The sequence below is a fragment of the Lissotriton vulgaris genome, chromosome 3_1 (genome assembly GCF_964263255.1).
Source record: "Lissotriton vulgaris chromosome 3_1, aLisVul1.2, whole genome shotgun sequence".
Classification (NCBI taxonomy): Eukaryota; Metazoa; Chordata; class Amphibia; order Caudata; family Salamandridae; genus Lissotriton; species Lissotriton vulgaris.
Genome location: NC_141689.1, coordinates 1,505,659,801 through 1,505,681,990, shown reverse-complemented (window position 1 = coordinate 1,505,681,990; position 22,190 = coordinate 1,505,659,801). Strand labels below are relative to the sequence as shown.

The following is a 22,190-nucleotide window of genomic DNA, read 5'->3' as shown; positions in this document are numbered from 1 at the left end:
AAACTTAAATTTTAAAAAACAAAAACCATTTGCCTTGCGCTGGTGAGCGCAAAGTAAGTGGTTTTTGTGTTTTTAATTGTAAGTTTACCTCGTCGTCTGTCTACTCCTCCACCTCACTGCTCTTACCCGCATTGGCGTGCTTGATAGTGGTGCACAGATTTGCAAGTAGTGTATTCCAGATTCTTGTTGCTCTTCCTGAGGAGGATTGTGCCGTCAGACGTTTCCTTTTAAAAGACAGGGGTTCAAGATACATTCTTCAGCGTTCTGTTGTGGTCTGGAGCCACCTGATAGCTTGAGTTTGTCTATCAGGTAACGGGGAGTTGGTGTGCAGGGCTTTATGGATGATGCAGGCAGACTTGTTAATTGCCCTTGGATCAGTTGGGAACCCTCAGAGGGTGGTCAGCATGGCGATAATGAAGTCATTTTTTTGGGAGTGCAGAATTATTTTTTTGGGAGGGTGGAGGGCGGTGATATGGATTTTGTCGAAACTGGTCAGAAGGAAGTTACAATAGTCTATTCTGGAGAGCACTAGTGTATGAGCAAGAGATTTAAGAGCTTGTTCTGTGATGAAACAGTGGATTTCCCACAGAAGATGTACATGGTAGCAAGCTTTTTTGATCATGGTGCTTATTTGAGAATGTAGGTTCAGTCTTTTCCCTAGTATGACCCCCAGAGACTTGGCACCATCCGCAATGGTTGGTTTACTATTGAATGCTGTATGTGTCCATTCAGCAGTACAGCGGAGGTGTTGAATTCGAAGGGGAGAAATAGTTTTGAAAGGGGTTTAGCTGTAGGTTATGAGAGGTCATCAAGGTTGTGAACGGAATTTAGGCTGGTTGCAAGCTGCGAGAAATCATTTTGAGGTGACCTCTAGATGCAGTTGTCATCTGCGCATGGTGGATAGAAGATCCCTAACTCCTTAACCACATTGCTGCGGTGGTTATTTTTCCGCTGTGCGGCTTTTTTCCAAAAGCCGCGTTAGATCATCCGCACACTACCACCATGGCTGATGACGTGCTGAGCTCGTCATCAGCAGCGAAGGGGTTAAGAAGGATTCGGTGGGTCTATGTCTAGGTTGAAAAGGGTTGAAGCAAGGTTGGACTCATTGAAATCCTCCCCCGCAGTCGGTGTGGAGAGATGGTCATCAATATTTACTGACTTTTATCAGCCCATGAGGAATGAAGCGAACCATTTCAGGCTCATCATCAATGCCCATTCGATTTTTGAATGTCTAGTAACGTGATGGTGGTTGGCCATGTCGAAGGCAGATGATGGGTTGAGAAGGATCAGAAGGCAAAGGTTGTTTGTATCTAGAATTCAAAGAGTGTCGTCGACCACCTTTAACACCTTAGCTGCGGCGCAATTCCCTCCCCAGTGCTGCGCTGTCCATTCGAACTAGTGCTGAATGAACGTCCAATGGACGTGCGCAGCACTGGGGAGGTAGTGCTGCCGTCGGCCAACGCCCCGACGCAGCACTTAAGGGGTTAATAGTGGTTTCTGTGCTGAAGTCCTGATTGAAACCAGATTGGAATTAGTCTAGGAGGTTCTTGTTTTTAATGTGTTGGGTGTCTTGCTCCGCTATAAATCTTTAAATGATTTTCAAGAGGAAATGCAGGTTGGCGATCTGGCAGTAATTGTTGAGTTCTTTGGTGTCTGCGGAGGTTTTAATTTTTTTAAATAGATGGGTGAGGTGTTCAGTTTTGAGGCAGTCAGGTAATGTTTTTTATTTTTGTCGGAGAGATTCACCAGTTTTTTTCCAGTGGGGAAGCATGTGAGTGTGAAGGTCTTTTGCAGTGTCACAAAGTGGTTTGAGGTTTAACATTTTTTTTTTTTGGGTTGAAAGCAGCAACAAAAGCATCAAATCATCATACTCACACCAGCAGTTTAATACATATACAAATCACATGTAATCACTCTATAAATCGATCCGCACTAAGACTACACATTTCATTAATTAAAAAAACTAATTTAATCAAAACACTATCATAAAAACACCCTCTTTGTAATACTCAAAGGTTTCTACTATAAACTATCCCCACAATGTAACACATTTCCTATTTCCTCATTCTCCCCCCTCCTCTCCGAAGCGAAGCGCATACAACCACTCTTTTTATTTCTTAATTGCTTCATTTTCACCACCAATTCCCCTATTGTGGGGATCCGTTGTATTCACCACCTTTGAAGTAATAAGGATTGAGCCACTGCAACTTATAAAAATTTTTTTGAATCGGAGAGCTAATCGAGTGGAAGGATCATATCCGTGAGCTATCCACCATATACTGGTAGCTAACTTTGTCTGCCAAGCCCTCTCCAAGAACCCAAATATGTATTTCCCAAAATCTTGAATGGGAGTTCACAGCCCAGTCACATGAGGCCAATTTGTGTCAGCTCCCGAATTACATTGACCACCTAGGGTAAATCTGAGATAAGAATTGTGGGGTTCTATGGAGAAGCCAATCACTGTAAAATAACATTCTATGCCAATTTGCTCCTCTCAGGACCTTACAATGTAATATATTAATTTCATCACACATCTTTTTAGATAAACCCAGCCCTTCGTGCTACTTCCATTTATTATCTGCCTTTTGACAGAGATTGGGGCCCTTCGCAGAAGCAAGCAGTCTTTTCCATTCTCCAGGCCGCTTACTGTCAGGAGCTTCCACTAATGCTGTTATAATTTTTTGACTGCCCCGGATCTGCCCACTCCCTAAATGACTAGATATACGGACCAAAATTCTAAAGGTGACGAGCAAAAAATTACCTTGAACTGGTTAACAAATTTCCAACATGCTCTTCCACCTTTCTCAGATCAAAAGATCCGCCACCTTACTGAACCCTACTTTATCCCACTTTCGCACTATGTCTGGATCCAAATTAGCACCAGCTTCCCCTGATAATTATGTGAAAGGTGTAAAAGCTTTAATATGGGGGATTGCATATCTCTTATAGAGATCGTTGTTTCCAAAAAAAATAGTCTTTTCTTTTAACTTTTTTTAGGTGACTGTTAATTTTAGCACATCATGGATATCGTATTCATTAAGAATCAACCGAATAAAATTGTACTTAAAAATTTCTCCTATTCTAAGGTTTATATTAAATTTGGACATATACTGTATAAAATATGCAAAATAATAATCCTTCAAATTAGAGAGTGCCAAACCACCATTCTACAATTCTTCATATAAAGTGCCTAGTACTAATTTAGCTTTTTTTTTTTTTTTTTTTTTTGCTAGATGAATAATGTAAACAGACTCCACTTTCTTAAAAAATGTTAAATTGCGCAGAGTGGCAAAAAAAAAGATGAATGTGGTTAGCTTTTTTTTTTTTTTTAATGGAAAAGATGGTGAACATCCAAATGCTTATTGTGAATTAAATTGTTAGATTCAGATTACAAAATTATTATGTAACTATTGGCTAATAGATGTAACTCAATAGCGGCAAAACTGATTCATTCGGACCAGAATGGTTTTGTTGCCATACGACGGCTAGGTACAAATACACATTATTTAGCTGAGGCGTTGGACTATTTTTCAGCCAATAATACTTCTGCCATAGTTCTCCTATTGGATGCAGAAAAGGCATTTGACCTTGTGGTCTAGGAAATGCGCTTGTATTTTTGCCAAGTTTGGGGTTTCTTTGAAGATCGAGTTGTTGTTATATCTGATGTATCAGACAGAATGCTGAAGCCTGTATCATAGATATTGCTATAGAGGTTGGTAGACTGCAAGTTCTTCGTGGCACCCGGCAGGGATGCCCCCCATCAACGGTTCTGTTGCGCTTTTTTTTTTTTTTTTTTAGCCACTGGCGATTAGGGAAAATGGAGACATTCGTCCTCCCATTGCACAAATGGGGAAGATAACATTATATACCGATGATATAATGCTGCTCTTGATACTAATAGGTGCTCGCAGGAGCAAGCCTTTGAGACTTTATCTTTATATAAGGAGCTCAGGGGTGATAAAATCAACAGAAAGAAACCGTAACATTTTCTCAGTGGCTGCAATTCAGACAGATTACTCCCAGATATGGTTTCCTGTTTAAATGGTCAGCTGAAGAGATATTTGGCCAGTAGATACTCTTCATAGGTAGAGGAGTTATGATCTCAATTTTGCAACTTTACTTTTAAAAATAAAAGCTATGTTTGAATGGTGGAACTTGCTTCCTCTGTTTTAGGAAGGGTTGCCTTGATTAAAATGACGATTCTCCCGTTGTTTAATATACTTATTTCAGCCACGCCATGCTTTTTAACAACATAATTTTTTAGGAACGTGGTTTTAGGGTATTGTTGTGGTGATGATCTTGAGTAAGTCTTTCTCTGTAATGGAAGAAAATAGTGGTGAAGTCTCTTTGGATTTGCACGCTATTAGAGAGGTAGGGGTGAAATCATAAGCTGTTGAACTTTGGAGTGGGCCTTCTGTTGCTGCTGTTCTCAAATGCCTGGAGATTCAGAAATCTCCGGTTAGAAAAAAAACATTATCACAGACTAATAAAAAACAGACCAACCGAAATCCCAGCTCACACAGGTTAAAATATCCTATAATTAGTGGTGGGATCTCCCCTAAAATGTGTTGGAATATGAGATTTCACGTTATCTTTGTCAGCCCCGGACCATTTTATACTGATGTGGTGATAGTTAATATGTGCCTAGGACCCACTTAGAGATCGTCCAGAAAATGTTGCTGTCTGACTTTAGGGTGCCCTGCAGGGAGTTTTTTAAACTATATAAAAAAAAACTCTAATTGTGGCTTAAAAGAAGTCTTTGCTAAACCCCATACCTTGACTCCAGCTCTTAGATTTTAATTTTTATTCCAAGTGATATGCTATTGTATATAAAATAGAACCAAAAGCTGTGTTAGGGTTTTCTTTGTTTTCTTTGTATCCCTCTTATAATGGACCAAATCCGATCGAATGAGAGACTCGAGGCATGGCAGTAAGCGGAAATAATAAGTAGGAATAATCGTGCAGAATTGCACAACATATAGCGGAAGTATTTCAAACTGAAATGTTAAGGACCCAAACATACTTTTAAAGAGATCTGTTTTATCATTAAACTCTCAACATTAAAAATAAAAAATGCCAACTTTTTAAATGTGAAAAGGCATCTATTTTCCTAGCTAAGAGGTTAAAGAACTCTGAGATAATGAAGAGTCTAAGAAATTAGGATTAGGTAGGAGTGCATCCAAGTGTGAGATGTTTACTTCCATTTAATAAAACCATTTGTTGCATCCACTTTTTGCTGAAGGTCTCTACTTATTTTCACACTATCCTCCTCGTGGTGCAGGGATGTTTATTTTTGGTCCGGGTGGGGGCGGATCCAAGATATATATATTTTCTGTGTTTTCTCTAAGTTGAAGAGTCTGTGGTTATCCAACAACTTTCCTGGATCTGTGCCTCATAGACTTTCATTGAATTCTGTGTCCTTGGCTAGAGGTAGATACCTTTTTTTGTTTTTTTGTTTCTTTATTAGCATTTCTGAAGACAAAGTACCAAAATAGGGCCTGCCTCTTCCCATTTACATCTATCTAGAAATTAGCACAAAGCACCTATATGGACCACTAACATGCTTTTGCAGCCTTAAAAGGGTAAATGGTGGGCACATTCCTTTGCAGGCTATTGGAATGTCCAACAGTAGCTTTTCATAAGTACCATTATTTGAGATAGTGTGTGTGTGTGTGGCATTTAAGAAGCAACCAGAGAAGCCAAATTTAAAGTATATGCGTATTTGTGTGCCAACGTATATTCTGGTAAGGTAAAAGATGACTCCACTGTTAAGGTCACATTAAAGCTACTCGCCCTCTCCTCCATTTGGTTAAGTGGGTAAGTGTAAATGGAAAGGGATCACCGTCCATTCGCACCCACCTTCCAAACGTGCCTTTTTTGGTACAATGTTACAAAGCACCCATACCCTCTTCTAGAATCGCACCGTTCACTGCTTTCATCCTCCATATTTTATGAGCTTGCTTTTTTTGTTTATTAAGTTTCATTTGAGAGGTACTGCAGTTATCTTGCAGTTACTTCGGAGCACAACGAGAACAAGAACTGGGAGACTTGCATAGGTATTCCTTCCCGCTCGATGCAAATAAAGATCCGCTGCCCTACATTCTTTAATATGGCTTAACGGCAGAGCTGCCGACTTTGACACCCGGGGATCTGGGTTCGAGTCTTGGCATTGGCTCAACATCCTGTGATTCTATGCTAACCACTTAATCTCCTAGTGCCTGGATACCCTCATGTGTGATTAGTCACGCTATATAAATCTACAAACTAACTTCAATCGCCTCCTTGTACGTTCTATTTTTTTGTCGATTGTCAACCTGAACAGTCCATTTTAGTAGTTTTTTGGTTCACAAATTGAGGTTTGAAATGTAGAGCTTGTGTCATCGCACAATCTTGGACACTGTTTTCCAAGGGGTCTCTCTTTCCATCAGTGCCTAACCAAATTGAAGGCTGTTGAACGAAGGAAGGGCTGTGGCAGTCTCTCTAAAATATCCTCAGCCCTGGCGCCTGTAAGCATTATATGTGCTGCACAGAACCTCTGATTCAGAACTCACTCGAAACAAAATGGGCTGGAATCAGAGTGAATTTCTCGCTTGACTTTATTTTCTCTAAATTTACATCTGTCTGCCTGTTTCATCGGACTCCCTTTTTAGGTTTCGCCTGTCGAAAGCTGCGCAAGCAGCGTTTCGCGCAGGCGAAATCTTTTGTTTACCAGTATGGACAAAAGTCCAGCCTCTCTGTTCCATTGGCTAGCTCCATAAATGGAGGCTAACCCCTTTGTTGCGGTCATTGCGGCGGTGGGCGGTTCCTATTTGTTTTTTGGGGGAAGGTTTGTTTTGGTCATTGCAGGCCGACCGCCGCCGGAAGTCCAGGTGAGTGCTTTTACTTGCCTTCTGCTTTGCCTTTCTTGCAGTTTGCCGTTCCCGCCCCCCCCTCCCGCTGTCCGTGCCTTTCCTGCCCTCCCTCCCGCTGTCCGTGCCTTTCCTGCCTTCCCTCCCGCTGTCCGTGCCTTTCCTTGTTTTGTTTCCAACCCGATGATATTGCACTGGGTTTACCCATCTGTTTTGGGCTCAGTGAGTTGCCGGTCATAGGTTCCAAATGCTGTATTATAGCTCAGCTGGTTCTAACTCCTGCTGCAGAGATTCGTGTATTTTATACTAGCCACATGTAATCCGTGTAAGACATCTCTGTGGGTTAATGAACCTGCGGAGGACATCTGTTTGGAACGTGTCGGTCACATTCCCAGAAAGATAGGTCAGTGGGTTAACACGTCAGCTTCACTCCGCTGTGTGTAACATGCAGAGTAACTTTCCATTATTATAGGACAATTGGTTAATGCACCTCTTTCAACGATCAGTTCCCGCCCCCCCTCCCGCTGTCCGTGCCTTTCCCGCCCCCTCCCGCTGTCCGTGCCTTTCCTTGTTCTGTTTCCAACCTGATGATATTGCTTTGGGTTTACCCATCTGTTTTGGGCTCAGTGAGTTGCCGGTCATAGGTTCCACATGCTGTATTATAGTTCAGCTGGCTCTAACTCCTGCTGCAGAGATTCGTGTATTTTATACTAGCCACATGTAATCCGTGTAAGACATCTCTGTGGGTTAATGAACCTGTGGAGGATATCTGTTTGGAACGTGTCGGTCAGTGGGTTAACACGTCCGCTTCACTCCGCTGTGTGTAACATGCAGAGTAACTTTCCATTATTATAGGACAATTGGTTAATACACCTCTTTCAAAGATCAGTATTTAACCATGAGCTTATACTGCATTCTAATCCCACTTAGATGTCTCAGGAGGTAAATGCGCCAGCTGCGTACATCTGCATGCATTTGCATTTTACACTACAAGCCAGATAGTACTGTGGGTTGATGAGCCTGAGGTCCACGTGCGTCCTCGTCCATAAGAAGCACCATCTCGCACTCGCCCTTCCCTTGCAGAGAAAAATAACAGTGATCCCGTTTAAATATAGAATACAAGTACTGAACATGAAAGCGCCAAGATGCAAGTCAGAGGGTGATGTGCAACGTAAATATTACAGCGCCGCCCTTCCCTCTGTGCAAGAGGTTAGACTGGGATAGCGGCGTGGGTGGGGGAGGGCGCTTCCTCTTGTTAGATTTACCCCGCTAGAAGCCGACACATAGAAATTAGCGCGGGAGAACATCTGTCGTCGGAGTCTGCCTTCACATCGCCAGCTGTGCTGGCGTTTTTTTTAATTCAATGTATGTATTGTATATTTTACCTCATGGTTCGCAGAAGGCGGAGGTGTGGGGCGTAGAGGGGGCGTGCGAGGCCCCGCCGCCAGTTCTCGTTAGGCTCTCACAGTCTTAGCTGTACACTGTAATCATTTTTTTTGTTGCAGTTTTATATAGCGCGAAGTCCACCCGAAAGTATCGGAGTGCTTTACACGAGCACCAGTTACATTACATAAGGACACGTTCCTTTTTAGTAGGGACGGGGAGATTAAGTGATTTGCCCAGAATACAGGATGTTGAGCGGAAGCCGAGACTCGAGTCTGATGGTAGAGGTGTAGCGCAGCGGCCAGGATGCCTGACTTCGGACCATGCAGTTCAGGGTCCGCTACCCACGACAGGTTAGCCCAGTGAGACTCTGGGCAATAGCTCGCTCAATCTTCCTGTGGGCCCCCATTGCCAGGGCACCTCTCCGGAGGTAGCTGTGTGCTTTACAAATGCTGGTATTTCATTTCCCCAGTTCAAAAGGCTGCAGCTCTGGCCCTTATGCCACCTCAGTGCTACCAGGAGCAGCTCCTGTACTGTGGGGAAAGCCAGCGGGCTGTTGAGTCTGTTAGAAGCTCCGTCTGGAAGAGAGTGTGAGAGCCACGGAAGGAGGCTGAGGTGGATCCGTGATCCTATGAGAGAGAGCGACAAAAGTGGCTGAGGTGGATTTAAGTGGTACCCGTGAATAGAGCTAGAGACCTCACTGCTAAAGTCCCGGCGCATTCGCATAAAAGAAAACGCCACTGTAAGAGGTGCCCTCAGCAGGGAAGCCTACCACTGAATGGGCATACCCTGTCCCTATACAAGTTGCAGGCACTGCGGGAAGCGCTTTAATTTCCGTAACACTGAGGTCAGCACATTCTTATGTGGTGCAAGTCTGGCTTCCAAAATTCCCTCCAGCGCCTAGAGGCGGCCCGGCTAACAACACTCGCTATATTCCTGCTATCTCATATCTTTTATTATGGGTTCTATGCGAATGCCTGGAGAATACCGTACCATTTACTTAAGCAGCGTGTCGCTTTCTGATGTTATGCTACTTGTAATACCATGAGTGGCCTCTTATAGCAACTTATTACAGCTGAACTCTGAGTCACAAATAAATGCCGGCCTCCGTAGCTCGCACAGGCTGCTAAAAGTGGACCCCTGGGAACAATAAGGCATGTAGATCACACATATAAAAGAAAGAGGAGAAGGAAACAGAGAGATAGTTAAATGTCTAATCAGGACATCAATTGAAGTCATATATATCAAATGTATTACCCAGTCAGTAACCTGTTACTAACATAATAACAGTTGGCTTATACCCTGCCAATTCAGATTTAACCCATCTTGTCAGAAATTTGCGAAAGATTAAGCTATTGACATTGTAAATGACAATGCCATTTATTTATCTGTTTTCAAAACCAACACATAAATAAACAATTTGGCATTTACAATGCCAATAGCACTAACTTTGTCAAAGGCGAAACCGTTGCATTGTAAATGCTTTTTTTTAATTTTTTTTTTTTTTATTTTGGTAGATGTTGCAGTAAAGATGATGCTCCAGTACAAAGGTTCTAGTACTTCCACTGTATATTTGGATGCTGCCGGAGGCTTTTGATCCCTCTTGCAGATCACAAGAGTCAAATGTCCTCTTGTTTTAGGGTGGTGGGAAAGGCATATGTAAAATCCAGGAAATCTTGTTACTACTGATTTTGGATTTCGAATTTTTGCGCTGTCTGTTTGGTACCTCATCTTCCTCTAGGAATTATTGCTTTGTTGAAAAGAATAAAAGCAATTGTTCGCCATGGACTCATTTAGTAGGATTAACTTTTTAATAGCAAATCCATTGCTCGAGATGGTGAACAGCGAAATATAAACATACATTCAGGAAAGCAGGTTAATTACTTTAAGCACTGAATGTCAAAAGGGAGAGGTAGTCTCTATTATGAATCTGTTCAAATATTTAAGGGCAAAAAATTGTGAAGGGCAAAGAAAGACTATAATAAACAAAAGTAGAGGTAAGTGCATGTGTATTTATAAGCTCTGGATACAAGAGACTGGACATTTTCAAAAAGGATGTACACTTCAATCCATTCATGAATCCAAAGGAGCCAAGTATGTTTGTTCCAGTGCCAACACTGTTTCTACCTCGGTAGTTTCTTTTCCATGTTTTCATCAGGACCGATAGCAATGTAGAACGCATTACGTGTAGTCCTGAATGTTTCCTCTTTTCCTTTTATCTCTCTCTAGCAGTTGATTTACCATTCAAATCTTAATTCTGGCTAAATGAGAACTTGGTGAATCATTGTTTTTTCGGCTTTTAATTGCCTAGGTTCCTTCGGACATATGGGTTGCTCTGAGTTTTTATACTTGCTTTTGTTTAAAAAACATATAAACGACTGTCGGTTATGTTGCCACCGTTTTACTGTTGTGCAGTTGGCACATAAAAGCTACTCGATCATCCGTTGTGCTGATGCCTACCCTAAAATGTCTCTTTGATTATCTCCAATGCTGTGAGGGCATTTTATGGTGTTTGCCTTTCTAAAATCACTCTTGATGATCTTTGACTTAGTTCATGCCCTCTTCTGGTAAGATTAAAAATCCAGATTTTTCCAGTTTATAAAACCACGTTTCTGCTTTTCATACATCTGCCGATGTGTGCTTTGCTGAAATATTAAGAATGTCAAATTTTGGTATAACGTACAATGGTATGGTTAATGTTATAGGACCATGTATTTGGTCTCATTTTCTCATGCAAGGAAGGACAGGGTTGGCAGTAAGATCAAATTTAATGCCAGACTTAAGTAAAGTATTCTGTAAGATTACTGGCTAACCTGAGCACTTATTCAAGAGAATGCATCACGTAAGGAATACCTGCTGGAGGACTGAAGCTTGGTAAACAAAGCTGCCTTATACGATTCTTAACATGCAATTGTTAGAAAAAGCCACAGATGCTTTGGGAAGCCCTTAAACTCTGGGGAGGACATTTGGCCTGAGGGCTACGGTATGCCCAGCTCCTCTGGGTGTCCGGCGAAAAATCTGGGGGGTTGGTTTGGTGAGGATTTGAAATTTCTCCCCCAGATCAATAAGTTGGCCACTGAAAAGCTTAAAGAAGTTCCTGCCCCTTTTGCCCAAAATGGCTAAGGAAATGGTGACCCGCGCGCTCATCCTGTCAAGGCTAGATTACGCCAACGCCTTGTACATTGGTCTCCCGGCCTACTAGCTAAAAAAGCTACAGATTGTTCAGAAGGCGAGAGCTCTGCTAGATATGCCTGGTAGATCCAGTGCTAGTGAGAACCTTCGAGATCTACATTGGCTCCCAGTCGAGCAGCGGGTACTGTTCAAGGCTCTCACACTAGTTCATGGTGCCCTTTATAAGACAGGGCCTCAATATCTTAGGTGACGTTTTTCGCTCTATGTGCCGCCTCTTCCTCTTCGATCTACAGGCCAATGCCTTGCTGTTGTTCCTAGGTACAGCCCGATCAGATTAGGCAGCAGCTCCCTTTCTGTTAAAGCGGCCATGGCTTGGAATGCCCTGCCTTTTGAACTACAAAACATAGAGAGCCATAGGCTGTTTTAAAAACCCTGCTATTTAAGTAATCTTACATCAGGCCAACCCTTTTCCTTTACCATTTGGCATACGCGCCGGGACACTTCCGAGTAGCTGTGAGCGTTATAAATGGAGACTAACATAACGTGAAATTTGTTATGCATGACATTTTCTATCCGGCTTTTACTGTCTTTGTTGATGACATACCTGTGCTTGGTTTAAGAAAAAGAAAAATGGCACGACTGCTGGCTGGTTCAGCCTTTCTGGCCAAGCCTGATACTCGAGGTAGCTGCTTTTCTCCCCTCACTGTGAGTTAGTGACTCTTCTAGTTTTTGCTTTAACCCCAAAGGTTGCATTGAGAGCTCTGGAATGACTGGTTATGAATCCTGACGCATAGTAGATTGCAGGTCTTCTATGGCCAGTGTCCACAGTGTTGACAGGAAAATAAGTGCAGATATTTGAAACCTCAGTTAGATGGAAGAGAGAGTGGGGTGGAGAGAATTACCCAGAGGAAACACTATGGAGCTGGGATCCTGAAAGTGAGAGCACACGTCACTTGGAGTTGAGTGAATGGATGTGATCACTTTGGAGGATGAGTGACTGAAGAGATTTCATACACACAGTGTCAAAGGCTGTCTACTTAAGTAGCTTGACAACTAAGCAGTGCTGGGGTAAATGTGTGATTAAGCCTAAATGAGACAGTCTGCACGACCCTAGGACCTAATACCTTAGTTAAGCATGCCATTTACAAGGCCACTTTACTAAAATAAATCCGGATGGGGGCTTGAAGGTCTGATTGTTTTATTTCAGAATCAGCAGACCGAATGATTTAGAGGATACTTTGGTTGAAGAAGAGGAAACCGCCAGTGGAAATGGTAGAGGGTCAGAAATTGATTAAACCATGTATAAAAAACTTGAAGTGTAAATGTTTGATATGGAAAAAACGTAAGCACATGGAAACCAGCATTAAAGGATCTGAGGCCAGGTTAATGCTGTAGAAGCATAGTCGAATAGGGCTTGAACAAGTAGCCAGATTAAAAACAGAGGGACTACAAATGGCCACCATTCGTCAGGCTATATTTAGCAGTGTAGTTCTATTCAATAAGTGTTGGATGGAGTGGGTGAAGTGCAAGGAAAGCAGCACATTTGTGAACCAGGGAGTTTCTGTAGGTGGACAGTGCTAAATGCATCAAAGGAGCTCCACAGAAGGGATTTCTTCAATGGCCGGCTGTGCCACATTGACTACCCAGAATTGCTCTTGGAAAGAAGACCATGATCTTTCCCATCCCCTTTATCCTCTCATCCAACATCTCTGAAAGATGCTGCCCTCCCCACTCAAAAGGGTACCAACCCTGCTATGACGAACCTTAAGTTCCCTGGAGAAAGATGGATTATTGAGGAGACTAACTCTGAAGAAGTTGTAGGTAGTGGATAATTTTGTTTCACACTTCAGCTCCAATTCACTCAGGAAGTGAGAAGAGTGGTTCAAAATGAAATATTTCATCTGAGCATATTTTAAAGCCGATTTAGGGCATTCTGAATAAAATCAACTATTAAACTAGGTAGTGTCCTGTAAGACCTGATGATGGGGCTTGATAGTACAACAATACAATGTAGCAATGGGTCACAGAAAAAATGACTAACTAGGTATCTGAAGATGGAGAAAAAACCCAATATTAGTGGTTAATAATAATCAACTAATTGTGTGACTAAACAATAAAACACTAATCAAAACAAAAGGGTACTCTTTCCATGTTAAAAAATACCCATCAGTTGTCGATCGATACCGCCCTGTTCATTATCTGGGTTCCTTCACACCAGAAGGTAAGATTTTGTGCCCACTGCAGATGAGAAAGATGTGTACAGCACATCTGAACCAGCGAGGCCCAGTGCTTACTATAGTGTATCTAGGTGTGGAATGACAACTGTAGAGTAGTGCAAATAAAGTGAAACAATGAGAAGTGTGAGAAAAATGTGATTCAGTGTCTAAAATTGGATAGTGAAGAGGCTAGGGAACTTTAATAAACACCTTCCAAATCAATAAAAAGAGTGTGACAGTAGTAGTTTCAATAGATAGCTACTACTTAATGTGTACGGTCAACATGTTTCTGCAGACTAATCGGAGCCAAAGGGGTATCCTGCTGCTTTCATCAGGACCATTATCGCTACTACTCACTTTAAGGTGAAAAAGGAAAGGATTTGTCACCTGGGTATTAAATCGGTTGGCATTCTCCTGGCTTTTGGTCCACAGCATGTCCGATGAAGTAGGAAAACACGCAATCAGATACATAGAAAGACACACAAACAAACAACAATTAATGATAGTTTGCTAACCGGATCCATCTAGTATTTATCAAGTGGAACGATTTAGGTCAATTTAGAAACCTCTCTGGTATATTATTAATATATACCATCTCACTTACCAAAATGGCAGGAGAGAAAAACTCCACCTCACCTGGCCACAGCGCAGGTAATTGGAGCACCGCTCTGGTGGGAAAAAACATTAAAAAAGGGGATTAATCCAACACGTCAGTGAACTGACATCATAAAACTAGTCAAAAACACAGAGTCAAGGGCAGTATAGTCTCCATTAATATTTGAAATACTTTTGCTCCAGCTTGCATACTGACTCTTTCGGTGCCCAAATATTTTTTGTGTATCGTAGTACCCATGAAGAAATGCTAATAATTGTGGGGTTTACAAAACTCACGATGCACGGACACCAGTGGCAGTTATGAGAAATGATTTTTTCATTCATCTTTCTTTCGATCCAGTTCGGCAAATAGCGGAACAAAAACACGCCGAATTACGCGGTTGTTCCATTTCAGGCAAAGTTTTACGGAGTGCTGTATGCGATTGGTTTACTTGTTAACTCATTCGTTCACTCACACTCACACAGTTGAGAAGAAAAGACGTGCCGAGTCATGAAAAGCTACTTCCGTCTATCTTTCATTCCCATTAATATGACTTTAGAGCGAAAACATGCCAAGTCGTAGGTTAATCGTTGTTCAGCGTGAGTAAAGGAGGGAGGGGAGAGGTTTTCTGCTCTTACCTTCCAGTCGGTACTTCTGACGTCCTACTGGGCTGTCTCGGGGAGGTACCGGTAGAGCCCACCCGTATTTAAACTCATTTCCAAATAGTTCTGCTAGCGTCTTATGCGTCATCACAACGCATCGTTGCAAAGACGCTTGGGAATTGTAGTTTGAAAATCTTTGTCAAAGATCAGTTTCTTTTTTGGAAAATGCTGTTCATATTTACAAATGCCTGCCTCATTTATAGATTATCTAAGCCAAGTTTAATTTATCAATTATAGTCAACTGAAATGCTAAATATCGCGCATTTTTCAGAACGTATAGTGTGCGTTATCATATCACATGTTTACATATTTACTCAGTTCGTTTTTGTGGTGCCTGTCTACTTATTAGTTAATCAAGCCTAAGAATTGCTTTATCAATTGTAAACAGAGCTGGAACAATATGTCATACATTTTTGGATCAACGTAATATACGTCATCAGATCAGTCATTTGGAAATCAGTTAGACCTGAAACCATATGTTTACATATGTACTCAGTTCGTTTTTTGGCAAGGCCTGCCTACTTCTTAGTTAATCAAGCCTAAAGTTTGCGTTAACAATTGTAAACCGGGCTGGAGCAACATGTCATACATTTCTAGATCAACGTAATGTACGTCATCAGATCACGTAGAGTGATTTGGAAATCCTTATACCTGAAACCAGAGTCAATAGCTGCCGAATATTGACACCCCTACAATACAAGATAGTATCATGTATTATCACTCAGATCACATCAGGCGTTTCGCGTATGAGCAGTCCCTGCCATTTACAAGGTGCTTGGAAAAAGGGGGGGGGGAGAGAGAGAAAGAAGATAAATGTCTTCCTGGCTTACTAAACTCTATAGGGCAGATGTTTAATCCCTGTGTATTAAAATATCATTCTGGACAAATCATGTCTATTTATAGCCAAATCTAGCATACATATCTTTTCTGATTAAGCAGGTATCAGTGCTATGAGCCAATCCTGTGTATATTACCATTCCCTACTAGGCTCAGTCTGGGTGTTTCTAACATCCGTTTGTTATAAATATCCAGGCTGGTATTTTATGTACTTGTTGAAAACATGCCTGATCCCCCAGAGACTGGGATGTGGCATTTTCATACATGTAGTTCCAGATTAATCAGTACAGTGTGTTACAACAGCATCCATGGAATGTCTTCATTCAACCCATTTTTGTCTCCGTTTAGTTTGTACACCCTTTCTGCTCTTTTTTTTTTTTTTTTTTTTTTTAACAAGAATTTACTCACATCTGTTACATGGGTGGGGATCAATGGCTGTTCAATCATGGTCCATTTTAAATCAGCGGGCAGATGTCCTACTTCCAAAAAATGATTTGTTAGCCTGGTGGCCTGCTTCTGACACCTAATCGAGCTCTTATGTTCTGATATGCGGGTCTTAATTTTCCGCGTAGTCATCCCTACATATTTCATAATACAGGGACAAACAATCAGACAATGTTCTGACTATTATAGTTAGTAAACCGTTGTTGATTCCGCGGGTGATCAGTGCCTATGTCAATGCTGAATGTTCTCGAAGTCTGGGTGCAAGCAGCACCGCTCCCACAAGGATGATGACCGGTAACTGCTGGCATATCCCAAAGTGTACCCACTGAGCGAGGGATGTTCATTTTTGGTCGTGTGGACCAATTGGTCCTTCAGATTCACTTCAGGAAGTGAGAAGTAAGAGTGGTTCAAAATTAAATATTTCATCTGAGTATATTTTAAAGCCAATTTAGGGCATTCTGAATAAAATCAACTATTAAAGTAGGTAGTGTCCTGTAAGACCTGATGATGGGGCTTGATAGTACACTTGTAGATGATTTCTCTAGAACATGGTTTCAAGTGTTAAGGTGACAAGGGGAATTAGATGTAGCTTACAATTGTGAGACTTCTTAGTGTATTCGTTGTTTGATTTGAGTCCCTGTCGCCTCTCCTTGGGCTTTCCTCCTCCGTTTTAGGTCGAGCTGGTGTAGCAGCGCGAAGCGCTGCGTCCAGCGAAGCCTCTTTTGTTATCCACTTGCTGGGAATCTGGGACAAGGGATGGGCACGCGCAGGGCCGCCTGCAATTTCAGTATGTGTGCATGCACGTATACCCACGTGCCCTGCACATCTCCTGTCCCTCTTCCAGAGCAAGTCGGCCTCCTGTAATCAATCGCGCACACACACACACCCCCGCAACTTTCACACACGTTTCTTAATTTCCCCCAAAGCTCCCCGCTTCTGTTCCCTCTCTCTGCTCTACCTCCCCTCTCGGGCATTGCCCCCCGTACACCATCACGGGTAACCCCCCCCCCCCCCCCCGCCCCCCCCCCCCCGGATCCCCTGCCTTTTCACCGGTCCCCGCTCTTTCTCCGTCCGCCGCCTCTTCTACGACATCAGCAAGCGGAGAAACGGCCCAAGAGAGCTGTGCGCCTGCGCCCTCCTTACATCACTCAGCGGCTGTACCATACGGCAGTCGCGGGCCGCAGCCATTGACCCATACAGACAACTGCCCTTTTCTATTCTCTACCCCCCGCCTTCCTTTCAAGGGTCACCTTCCTGACCATGCTTGTTGCCTGGTTTGTAAAATCTGGACTGTGGCGTAAAGGTCATGTTCCCTGCTGCTGCAGTTTCAGCATCAAGGCACAGTGTGTAAGAAGGGTTGTGAATGTCAATCATGCAGCAGGTGCAGACGCACTATGCGCTGGAGGTGTGAAGAGTCCATTGCACCCCGCGAAGCCTCATTTTCCCTCAATGGCGCTTCCTGGTGGCCGCTCCCAGACTGTGGAATTCTTTGCCAGTAGCCATTAGAGAAAGCTCGTCCCTGATGCAATTTCGCAGAAAAATAAAGACCTGGCTGTTTGGTCAATAACAGCTGTCGATTTAGCCTCTGTGGGAACTTTACGCACTGTTTCTAGCGCCGAGACGCCTACGGGCATTTGTTCGCGCTCTATAAATTGTAAAAATAAATAAAATAAATGTTGTTGGGCTGACGGCCCCTTGGCTGCTACTCTGGGTGTGCATCACGAAGCACACGCACTCGCAGCCAGAGGTTGCTGTGAGAGGGAACAGGATATGGCGTCACTGCCAGAGCAGCTGGCTTTGGAATTAGGGTGCCAAGTTAAAGTCTCAGCGTCGGCTCAACATCCTGTGATTCTGAGCAAATCACTTAATATTTCCATATCTTAAAAAAATGAGCGTGTGCTTGTGTCATGTAGCTGTTGGTGTTTATGTAAAGAAGCCCTCCTTGGTTCGAGTAATCTTTAACTACACACAGAGTAGTCTGTTGTCTCCTCATTCGACGACCCCCCCCCCCCCCCCCCCCAACCCCACACGCTGCTGCAAACGGTTCCCACAAGCCCACTCAGTAAGGGTGTGCCGTGTGTTTTCGGAAAACATTTTCCTTTGTCTTTTTCTTTCTGATTTTAATTTGTATACTGGAAGCAGCCCACTGAGACGTGCAAGGCGGGGTGAGAGTGGAGCCAGTCAGCCCCTTCACGAAGAACTGAAACCAGACCGAGCTCTGCTGCCAAGCGAAACCGCTCCGCCTCTACGGCCTTGATTACTCTGGGCTACTAGTGATGTCCGCTCTCCAGAAATGCAGCTAGTGTAGAAATCAGTGTGCAGATAGAAACTCACGGACTCATATGATCACGGGGCAAGTGCTCTAGAAACCAGGTAATTGTAGGCAGTTTTTTGTTTCCCCCATAGTTTATTAGTAGGAAAAGCTTTGGCCATTAGGTCGGACTTGGATTTGAAGTCACTATTAAAATAATAAAAGCGCCTGCTGCAGCAAAAGGTATTATGTTTTTTTTAGAAAGAATCCTTGTACAAGATAAGGAATTGATTGTTGGAAAACTCCGTGAACTTTTGATATGTAAAACAGTCCCTCATGCCCTGGAAATGAAGCACTAAAGGAGCGGGGTAGGTAACAACCGCCCCTGTACGCCTCTCAAGCCAGGCTCAAAATGCCTCTGTAAAGGCAATAACTTTGTGTGTATGTATGAATTGTGAAAGTTTAAGCAGTTTGTAATATGCTTAGTGTAGAATGAGGGTGGGGACAATGCCGGTCCAGGAGGGTTTAATCCATGCAAGTCTTTAGGGATATCAACATAAGAAGGATTTAAATGCTAATAAGTTCAGTTGGACGACATTGCCTTATCATTGGTTAGCCTAAAATCTGGCAGGTATCTCGTTTTTACACTGCACTCAATGCAACATACATTCCAGATACCACTCAGTGCCACATAGTTACATTGCACTTAATGCAACATACACTCCAAAAACCACTCGGTGCCACATAATTACACGCACCATAATTACACTGCTCTCAACGCAACATACACTCCAAATACCACTCAGTGCCACATAATTACACGCCACATAATTACACTGCACTCAATGCGACATACCACTCAGTGCCACATAATTACGTGCCAAATAATTACACTGCACTCCATGCAACATACACTCCAAATACCACTCTGTGCCACATAATTATATGCTACATATTTACACTGCGCTCAACGCAACATACACTCCAAATACCACTCAGTGCCACATAATTACACATCACATAATTACACTGCACTCCATTCTGCATTCTCTCCAAATACCACTCAGTGCCACATAGGTGCACTCCACATAATTACACTGCCCTCAATGCAACTAACACTCCAAATACCACTCAGTGCCACATACTTACACACCACTTAATTACACTCTACTAAATGCAACACACAATTTCACTCGGTGCCACATAATTATATACTACATAATTACAATGCACTCCATGCAACATACACTCCAAACAATGCCACTCAGTGCCACATAGTTACACGCCACATAATTACTCTTATCTATCGCACCACTCAGCACCACCACAGCATCAGTCAGGGGCACCACAACATCACTAAGCGCTACCACATCATCACTGAACACCACATTACTCGTCACAACCACATCACTCAACGCCACCACAGCATCAATGTGTGCAACCGTTCAACAACTGGTTCAAATATGTTCTCTCAATGTTTGAAGCTTTATTACAAATGTCACAAAAAATATGTTAATATTTCACTTCTGTTCTTGGATTTTCGTCACAATAAAATACACTGAACCTAATCTTCACTAAAGTTATTTTCAAAAGTTTAAGCGAATGCCATTATAAATTACAATAACTTTTATTTAAGTATTAATTATTAAAAAAATGTAAAAGCAATTGTTGTTTGTAATATCAATACATCTAAGTCACGTAAATGCAACACATATTGCATTACAAATGCTATAGGTGTCACATTTGCGAAAGTTAAAAGTATTGGCATTGTAAATGACAAAGCTATTAATTTTGCGATTTTCAAAACCAACACATAAATAAAAAATTGTCATTTACAATACCAATAGCTCAAACTTTCCTAATGCGAGACCTATTGCATTGCAAATGCTTGTTTAATTTGTCTTCTATAGAGAGGTTTATTATGTAAGGTTAGGACTGAGCATTTTGTTCCTTGACTAAAAGAGCCCCAATGGTCTGATAATAGTGTTAGCCCTATAATGGAGATAGTCTTGTTTGGTATTTTATCCTTCTGCAATGCATGTGGTATTTACTGGCACTTACATTACATGGACTGTGGAAAAAACAAACTAGTTCACTTTGGCTTGTATCTGACTGCCCTCCATCTAGATAGATAGATATAGATCTATATTGTGAGAAGTTGGCCTGGTATATGATGTTCACTATTCTAGTGAGCACCTTGCACCAGTCCAAACAACCCTTATGGTGATGGTTGTAAAGTCAACCTTATAGACCAGCTATCCTAGGGGTAGCATGGACAAAGCAGTCTTAGCCTAAACTCAAGAGGGCATCTGAAGCCAGCGTTTTACCATATGAAATCCCTTTAATACCAAATGAAAGAACACCACACAGGATGTATATATGTATATGTATTTATTTCTAAACAAACCCCTGAACTCTTTATGAGCACAGAAGCACAAGTGCAAAACAAGTAACTTAATAGAATAGACAAAAGTTGCACAATTATGGAGAGGGCGGGGTGGCCCGTCAAACCATATATCAAAAAAGTGGTATAAGTACCACAACACAAACAATGGTAAGGCCTTGGCAATCGCTGGGGCTACACTGGACTACCAATGGTTAGGGAGCAAGAGGCCCACGGGATGCGTGTGCAGTGTCTAAAAGCACTAGTGTACACATTGAAGTCAATGGGTGCGTAAAAGTTATAAAGTTAAAGAATTAGGAGTCTTCATACAAGGCTAGAACTTAACCACTGGAAACTAGGACTCTAGTGATGTAGACCTCTACAGGAGCACCGTAGTACTCTCGTTACCTAACCCACAGGAAGCGGGTGCATAGGTCCAAAAGTGTGTCGGGTTTCATCGTGGAGATCTATGGAGATCTATGGAGCCTTGGAGTTAAGATGCTGCAGGCGGCCAGAAGAGAAGAGTCCGGGTGGATGCAAGGGTGGATCAAAGATGTAGAGAACCTGAAAGCAGAGGGGACAGAGTCTGGGTCACTAGCCAGTGGCCAGGGTGGAACCAGGCGATGTCGGGATGCGATCAGGTGCTGATGAGAAGCTTGTCTCTGCAGCCACGTGGACCAGGAGGCGTCGACGAATTCCAGGATGGAGGCAGGAGCTGTCCTACGAAGGCTCGCGGTGTCGGCTTCAAGATTGGAGACAACAAGCCTTGGCAAAGGCAACCCATGCAGGAATCTATGTAGGCTTCTTACTCAGACCAGCAAGGTCTGAGGGGCTGCTTCTTTTCAGGGAAGCAAGGGCCAGTCTGGAGCAACCAGACCAGCGGTGTAGTTTCACGGGATCGTCGCCAAGATGGCCACTAGCCAACGGGCAAGTGACCGGACAGACGCTTCGAGAAGAAAAATGCAAAATGGCCCCACGCAGAACTCGTGGAGTGTGCAGGGCTGATTTTCTGTGCAGATGCTGCTCGGGCTGGGGCTTCTCAATCCCTAATGCACAGCTTCGAGGAGGCCTCTGGGGCTGCGCAGTTATCAGGTCGTAGACTTTTCAAGATGGCTGGTCTCTCGTCGCCTCCACGGGTCTCAGCTTTGCAAGGACTGTGGATCGGGCTGTTGGATGTCTGGGAATCCGGTTCTTGTCAGGCTCTGGGCTCGGGCTCCGGCAGGAGGCGGCGGCAAAGCAAGTCGTCGATCGCTGGATAGTGCCTGCTTGTGCAGGGTGGTCACTCCTTGACCACAAGGGAGATTCTTCAGTCATCTTCTTCCAAAGTAGAGTGCTGAAGGTCCAGAGTTTCGTTTCAAAGTTTCAGTCATGGTAATCTAAAGTCTCTAGACTCAGCTCCTACCTATATACGAATCTTAGGGGCTGGATTACCTGCTAGG

General features: G+C 42.9%; 1 protein-coding gene across 1 annotated transcript in view; it reads left to right on the top strand.

Annotated features, from left to right (window-relative positions):
- The window catches only part of LOC147728078 (alcohol dehydrogenase class-3), a 181,029-nt gene that overhangs the window by 5,767 nt on the left and 153,072 nt on the right, over positions 1–22,190 (top strand). The window lies entirely within an intron of this gene.